The sequence below is a fragment of the Rana temporaria genome, chromosome 3 (assembly GCF_905171775.1).
Source record: "Rana temporaria chromosome 3, aRanTem1.1, whole genome shotgun sequence".
Taxonomy (NCBI): Eukaryota; Metazoa; Chordata; class Amphibia; order Anura; family Ranidae; genus Rana; species Rana temporaria.
Window position 1 is genome coordinate 218009980 of NC_053491.1, and position 8653 is coordinate 218018632.

The following is an 8653-nucleotide window of genomic DNA, read 5'->3' on the forward strand; positions in this document are numbered from 1 at the left end:
CAATAGTCTCTGCCACAGACTTGTCAGAAGTACAATTTGCTCAATAGTCTCTGCCACAGACTTGTCAGAAGTACAATTTGTTCAATAGTCTCTGCCACAGACTTGGTGAAAGTAGAATTTGCTCAATAGTCTCTGCCACAGACTTGGCGGAAGTAGAATTTGCTCAATAGTCTCTGCCACAGACTTGTCAGAAGTAGAATTTGTTCAATAGTCTCTGCCACAGACCTGGTGAAAGTAGAATTTGTTCAATAGTCTCTGCCACAGACTTGGTGAAAGTAGAATTTGTTCAATAGTCTCTGCCACAGACTTGTCAGAAGTAGAATTTGTTCAATAGTCTCTGCCACAGACTTGTCGGAAGTAGAATTTGTTCAATAGTCTCTGCCACAGACTTGTCGGAAGTAGAATTTGTTCAATAGTCTCTGCCACAGACTTGGTGAAAGTAGAATTTGCTCAATAGTCTCTGCCACAGACTTGTCAGAAGTAGAATTTGCTCAATAGTCTCTGCCACAGACTTGTCAGAAGTAGAATTTGCTCAATAGTCTCTGCCACAGACTTGTCAGAAGTAGAATGTGTTCAATAGTCTCTGCCACAGACTTGTCAGAAGTAGAATTTGTTCAATAGTCTGCCACAGACTTGGTAAAAGTAGAATTTGTTCAATAGTCTCTGCCACAGACTTGGTAAAAGTAGAATTTGTTCAATAGTCTCTGCCACAGACCTGGTGAAAGTAGAATTTGTTCAATAGTCTCTGCCACAGACTTGTCAGAAGTAGAATTTGTTCAATAGTCTGCCACAGACTTGTCGGAAGTGGAATTAGTTCAATAGTCTCTGCCACAGACTTGTCAGAAGTAGAATTTGTTCAATAGTCTCTGCCACAGACTTGTCGGAAGTAGAATTTGTTCAATAGTCTCTGCCACAGACTTGTCGGAAGTAGAATTTGTTCAATAGTCTCTGCCACAGACTTGTCGGAAGTAGAATTTGTCCAATAGTCTCTGCCACGGACTTGTCGGAAGTAGAATTTGCTCAATAGTCTGCCACAGACTTGTCGGAAGTAGAATTTGTTCAATAGTCTCTGCCACAGACCTGGTGAAAGTAGAATTTGTTCAATAGTCTCTGCCACAGACCTGGTGAAAATACAATTTGTTCAATAGTCTCTGCCACAGACTTGTCAGAAATAGAATTTGTTCAATAGTCTCTGCCACAGACTTGTAGGAAGTAGAATTTTTTCAATAGTCTCTGCCACAGACTTGTCGGAAGTGGAATTTGTTCAATAGTCTCTGCCACAGACTTGTCGGAAGTAGAATTTGTTCAATAGTCTCTGCCACAGACTTGTCAGAAGTAGAATTTGTTCAATAGTCTCTGCCACAGACTTGGTGAAAGTAGAATTTGTTCAATAGTCTCTGCCACAGACTTGTCAGAAGTAGAATTTGTTCAATAGTCTCTGCCACAGACTTGTCCGAAGTAGAATTTGTTCAATAGTCTCTGCCACAGACTTGTCGGAAGTAGAATTTGTTCAATAGTCTCTGCCACAGACTTGTTGGAAGTGGAATTTGTTCAATAGTCTCTGCCACAGACTTGTCGGAAGTAGAATTTGTTCAATAGTCTCTGCCACAGACTTGTCCGAAGTAGAATTTGTTCAATAGTCTCTGCCACAGACTTGTCAGAAGTAGAATTTGTTCAATAGTCTCTGCCACAGACTTGTCAGAAGTAGAATTTGTTCAATAGTCTCTGCCACAGACTTGTCAGAAGTAGAATTTGTTCAATAGTCTCTGCCACAGACTTGTCAGAAGTAGAATTTGTTCAATAGTCTCTGCCACAGACTTGTCGGAAGTAGAATTTGTTCAATAGTCTCTGCCACAGACTTGTCAGAAGTAGAATTTGTTCAATAGTCTCTGCCACAGACTTGTCGGAAGTGGAATTTGTTCAATAGTCTGCCACAGACTTGTCAGAAGTAGAATTTGTTCAATAGTCTCTGCCACAGACTTGTCGGAAGTAGAATTTGTTCAATAGTCTCTGCCACAGACTTGTCAGAAGTAGAATTTGTTCAATAGTCTCTGCCACAGACTTGTCAGAAGTAGAATTTGTTCAATAGTCTCTGCCACAGACTTGTCAGAAGTAGAATTTGTTCAATAGTCTCTGCCACAGACTTGTCGGAAGTAGAATTTGTTCAATAGTCTCTGCCACAGACTTGTCAGAAGTAGAATTTGTTCAATAGTCTCTGCCACAGACTTGTCGGAAGTGGAATTTGTTCAATAGTCTGCCACAGACTTGTCAGAAGTAGAATTTGTTCAATAGTCTCTGCCACAGACTTGTCGGAAGTAGAATTTGTTCAATAGTCTCTGCCACAGACTTGTCAGAAGTAGAATTTGTTCAATAGTCTCTGCCACAGACTTGTCGGAAGTGGAATTTGTTCAATAGTCTGCCACAGACTTGTCAGAAGTAGAATTTGTTCAATAGTCTCTGCCACAGACTTGTCAGAAGTAGAATTTGTTCAATAGTCTCTGCCACAGACTTGTCGGAAGTAGAATTTGTTCAATAGTCTCTGCCACAGACTTGTCCGAAGTAGAATTTGTTCAATAGTCTCTGCCACAGACTTGTCGGAAGTAGAATTTGTTCAATAGTCTGCCACAGACTTGTCAGAAGTAGAATTTGTTCAATAGTCTCTGCCACAGACTTGGTGAAAGTAGAATTTGTTCAATGGTCTCTGCCACAGACTGGTGCAACCGCGCACTGGGTTAACTTCTGAAGAGAAGAACACAGCTCTCAGTGCCAGGATCTCTCAGCCGTTCCGGCAGCACTGTTAGGTAGATTTTGATCCGGATACATCCTCAAATTGAGTCCTCAATTGCTCGGTCCCTTCCCGCAGGCAAAGCGACACAGGAGCCCCAGTAGCTCCTGGGCCTACATCTCAGTAACGGAGCCTCAGGCCAACGTGGCCCCGAGGCGGGAACTGCCAGCACATCCCTGAGGCCAGGAGGGCCCTCAGGTCAGGAAAACCGACCCCACAAAATGGCGTTTGTTCCTTAAGTACCCTCTTCCAGAATGCACAGCGGGTTGACCACACCCCCTGAGCCACTTCTGAGAAAGAAATACCCAATACATTCAACCTGTTGCATTTCCAACCTTGACCAGTGGCGACAGTGACACCTACTGTCAAGTGGGAAAACGTGCAACCCAGCTGAACTGAAACAGAACCACAATTTGAACACAATCCTTCTGAGCCAAACTATTGCTCAGACAACTATAATTTTAACATCTAGCACCTACTCATTGGGAGCAGGGTGCTACATATATATATAAAATGAATCTAAATTAAATTGGAGTGAATTAATTAGATAGTAATGGTTATTTATCAATAGGGGTAAACTATCAAGAGAGGGGGTTAACTATCATTAATATTAGTTATTCTTAAAGGGACATACCCGCCATTAGTGATCATAAAAAATATATATATATATCACCAACGCAATAATGGATTATTGTTACTTGAAGGTAATAGTAACAATAATTGTAAGCAGATGAAAATGATAGCTAATGAGGATTGCTGCTAATGAAGATTACTGTCGCTGAAAGATGGGAAGCATTTTTCAATCGACTACAATGTGGTTTATGGTAATGGTAACATAGATGGCAGTAGCAATAATAATCAGCAAAAGACAAATAAAAAAAAATAAGGATTGAAAATTTAAAGAATGGTGTTTACTTCCAATTCCTCGTTGAGTCCATTAGACGCAAAAGTGTCCAAAGTAAAAATCCAAAAAGTTTCACTCTCACATAATCTGGAGAAGCGCTCGGCTTCGGATAGGCCCCTGGGTATGGCTTCAATGACCCATACCCGTAGGCCCGCTGTGGACTGGTCATGGTGTTCCAAAAAAATGGCGTGGTACACTGTTCGTCGCAACCCGCTTCCACAAAGCGCAGATGTTTGCCGAAGCGCCGTCTTAGTGGATTAATGGTGCGACCAACATACAACAATTTACACGGGCACGTAAGACAGTAAACAACATAATCACTCGAACAATTATAGAAGTTGCCAAGCTGGTAGGTCTTATCTCCAGAGTTTTTTTTACTCAGAAAATAGGTGCAGGAACTTAACCACGACCCCGTTCAGATTTCACAAACAGTAAAAGGGTCTTAAAGGGGCATTAAATACCAGGATTGCATTACATACAGAATGCAGAGTTCAGGGGGTTACACACAGAGTGCAAAGCTGTCACTTGTAAACACAGAAACCAGACTTCTGTGTTTACAAGTGATTGTGGTGAGCAGGCACCAAAGGGTCTGAGCCAGAGGTGGTGGAACCGAGTTCCCCCAAGTTCCCCCTGAAAAAAAGCCCTGGTTATCTCTATGAGTAAAGTTCTTTTGTCCATGAAGAACAAAATGACAGGCCTTGCACAGGGGTTTGTTACCTCTGTACCTCCCTTTATGAGGGGGCGAGAATATAATGCTGGCTTGTTTGTTACATTTTAGCTTACTTGGCGCTATTTTATTTTGTAAGGTTGGAGCCCTTCTATAAGTAACTTTGGGTTTATCACACAAAGTAGTAGTTAAGTCAGGGTCTTGTTATAAAATGTCCCAATGCTTGTTAATGATGTATTCCATTTTCTTGTATTGTCCATGAAAACCAGAAATAAACCAAACAACAGCTTTTTCTAAAGGTTTAGCCTTTTTGGGTTTCTTTCCAGAAAGAAAAGTTGTATAGGCTTGTTCTATTATTTTTTCTGGGTACCCTTTTTCCAGAAATGTTTCTTTCAGATGTGTACTCTGTGAGATATAATCCTTGTCTCTTGTGCAGTTTTACCTCAATCTACAGAACTGGCCCTTCGGCATGTTATTACCCCTGGTCACAGCTGCCGCTCACCTCAGCCGCTGAGAGGAGATAGACCTTCCCTGACACCAAACATGGCGGCCCCCGGGGTGCTTCCCTTCATTCGGGAGATAGACCTTCCCTGACACCAGACATGGAGGCCCCCGGGGTGCTTCACTTCATTCGGGAGATAGACCTTCCCTGACACCAGACATGGCGGCCCCCGGGTGCTTCTCTTCATTCGGGAGATAGACCTTCCCTGACACCAGACATGGCGGCACCCAGGGTGCTTCCCTTCATTCGGGGGGTAGACCTGAGCGGCAATGACTTCAAGATGAGACATCCCCCCATTCCTGGGAATAGTCTGCCTGGTATGGGAGGGGGGGAGGGGAGGCTCAGACATGGCGGCCTCCGGGGGGCTCACCTTCATTCGGGGGGTAGACCTGAGCGGCAATGACTTCAAGGTGAGACACCCCCCCATTCCTGGGAATAGTCTGCCTGGTATGGGAGGGGGGGGAGGGGAGGCTCAGACATGGCAGGACTTCCAGGGACACCCTCTGTTCAGGTCCCTGGCCTATAATATAATATGAAATGTATTCCTATGGTGCTGTCATAGGCTGTGGTGCTGTACAATGTTGACAAGGCAGACAGACTAGGAAGGTGTTGTAAAAGTGGAGTTCCTACAGAAACAATTTTATTGGGAGGGAGGGCTAGAAACACTCTGTGTCCCCACTGGGCGATTTACCCTCACTTCCTGTCTTGTGACAACACAGGAAATTGTCCCCAATGGGCAGATTTACCCTCACTTCCTGTCTCGGTGACTACACTGGACATGGTCCACACTGGGCAGATTTACCCTCACTTCCTGTCTTGTGACAACACAGGAAATTGTCCCCACTGGGCAGATTTACCCCCACTCCCTGTCTTAAGTCTCGTACACACGATCGTATTTTCCGACAGGAATTATGCGATGACAGGCTGTTGTCGGAAAAACAATTGGACAATTGTTGTCAGATTTTCCACGGACAAATGTTGGATGGCATGCTTTAAAATTGTCTACCAACAATTGTGTGTTGTCGGATTATCCAATCGTGTGTACACAAGTCCGTTGGACAAAAATTCAAAGTACAAACACGCATGCTCAGAAGAAATGCTCACCATAATACACCATTAGAAGAAGTTTCCCAAAGGGTGGCGCTAAAGAGCTGAAAAAAAAAACACGTAGTTTCGTGTTTGTTGGCCGACAGTTATTTTGCCGTTTGTATGCAAGAGAAGTTCCTGGCCAACGCCATTCGGACAAAAGTCCTACGCATTGTCTGCAGAAAATCTGATCGTGTGTACAAGGCTTTAGTGACCGTAATATAAGGGGGAACTGGGATTGTTGTGTAAGAGGGGGGAGGCTCTGGTGTTCAGAGACCCCCTATATCAGAGTTTCCTTTTATCCCAGATCCCCCTAACATCAGGGACCACAGAGTTCTCCTTTACATCAGGGGCCACAGGTGAAGACTCTAGACAATTTCCACCAAAAAGGAGTCTCTTCATCCTGACTTAGCCTCTAGCTCTCAGGTGAAGACTCTAGAAGACAATTTCCACCAAAAAGGAGTCTCTTCATCCTGACGTAGCCTCTAGCTCTCAGGTGAAGACTCTAGAAGACAATTTCCACCAAAAAGGAGTCTCTTCATCCTGACGTAGCCTCTAGCTCTCAGGTGAAGACTCTAGAAGACAATTTCCACCAAAAAGGAGTCTCTTCATCCTGACGTAGCCTCTAGCTCTCAGGTGAAGACTCTAGAAGACAATTTCCACCAAAAAGGAGTCTCTTCATCCTGACGTAGCCTCTAGCTCTCAGGTGAAGACTCTAGAAGACAATTTCCACCAAAAAGGAGTCTCTTCATCCTGACGTAGCCTCTAGCTCTCAGGTGAAGACTCTAGAAGACAATTTCCACCAAAAAGGAGTCTCTTCATCCTGACGTAGCCTCTAGCTCTCAGGTGAAGACTCTAGAAGACAATTTCCACCAAAAAGGAGTCTCTTCATCCTGACGTAGCCTCTAGCTCTCAGGTGAAGACTCTAGAAGACAATTTCCACCAAAAAGGAGTCTCTTCATCCTGACGTAGCCTCTAGCTCTCAGGTGAAGACTCTAGAAGACAATTTCCACCAAAAAGGAGTCTCTTCATCCTGACGTAGCCTCTAGCTCTCAGGTGAAGACTCTAGAAGACAATTTCCACCAAAAAGGAGTCTCTTCATCCTGACGTAGCCTCTAGCTCTCAGGTGAAGACTCTAGAAGACAATTTCCACCAAAAAGGAGTCTCTTCATCCTGACGTAGCCTCTAGCTCTCAGGTGAAGACTCTAGAAGACAAATTCCACCAAAAAGGAGTCTCTTCATCCTGACGTAGCCTCTAGCTCTCAGGTGAAGACTCTAGACAATTTCCACCAAAAAGGAGTCTCTTCATCCTGACGTAGCCTCTAGCTCTCAGGTGAAGACTCTAGAAGACAATTTCCACCAAAAAGGAGTCTCTTCATCCTGACGTAGCCTCTAGCTCTCAGGTGAAGACTCTAGAAGACAATTTCCACCAAAAAGGAGTCTCTTCATCCTGACGTAGCCTCTAGCTCTCAGGTGAAGACTCTAGAAGACAATTTCCACCAAAAAGAAGTCTCTTCATCCTGACGTAGCCTCTAGCTCTCAGGTGAAGACTCTAGAAGACAATTTCCACCAAAAAGGAGTCTCTTCATCCTGACGTAGCCTCTAGCTCTCAGGTGAAGACTCTAGAAGACAATTTCCACCAAAAAGGAGTCTCTTCATCCTGATGTAGCCTCTAGCTCTCAGGTGAAGACTCTAGACAATTGCCACCAAAAAGGAGTCTCTTCATCCTGACGTAGCCTCTAGCTCTCAGGTGAAGACTCTAGAAGACAATTTCCACCAAAAAGGAGTCTCTTCATCCTGACGTAGCCTCTAGCTCTCAGGTGAAGACTCTAGAAGACAATTTCCACCAAAAAGGAGTCTCTTCATTCTGACGCAGCCTCTAGCTCTCAGGTGAAGACTCTAGAAGACAATTTCCACCAAAAAGGAGTCTCTTCATCCTGACGTAGCCTCTAGCTCTCAGGTGAAGACTCTAGAAGACAATTTCCACCAAAAGGAGTCTCTTCATCCTGACGTAGCCTCTAGCTCTCAGGTGAAGACTCTAGACAATTTCCACCAAAAAGGAGTCTCTTCATCCTGACGTAGCCTCTAGCTCTCAGGTGAAGACTCTAGAAGACAATTTCCACCAAAAAGGAGTCTCTTCATCCTGACGTAGCCTCTAGCTCTCAGGTGAAGACTCTAGAAGACAATTTCCACCAAAAAGGAGTCTCTTCATCCTGACGTAGCCTCTAGCTCTCAGGTGAAGACTCTAGAAGACAATTTCCACCAAAAAGGAGTCTCTTCATCCTGACGTAGCCTCTAGCTCTCAGGTAAAGACTCTAGAAGACAATTTCCACCAAAAAGGAGTCTCTTCATCCTGACGTAGCCTCTAGCTCTCAGGTGAAGACTCTAGAAGACAATTTCCACCAAAAAGTAGTCTCTTCATCCTGACGTAGCCTCTAGCTCTCAGGTGAAGACTCTAGAAGACAATTTCCACCAAAAAGGAGTCTCTTCATCCTGACCTAGCCTCTAGCTCTCAGGTGAAGACTCTAGAAGACAATTTCCACCAAAAAGGAGTCTCTTCATCCTGATGTAGCCTCTAGCTCTCAGGTGAAGACTCTAGACAATTTCCACCAAAAAGGAGTCTCTTCATCCTGCCGTAGCCTCTAGCTCTCAGGTGAAGACTCTAGAAGACAATTTCCACCAAAAAGGAGTCTCTTCATCCTGACGTAG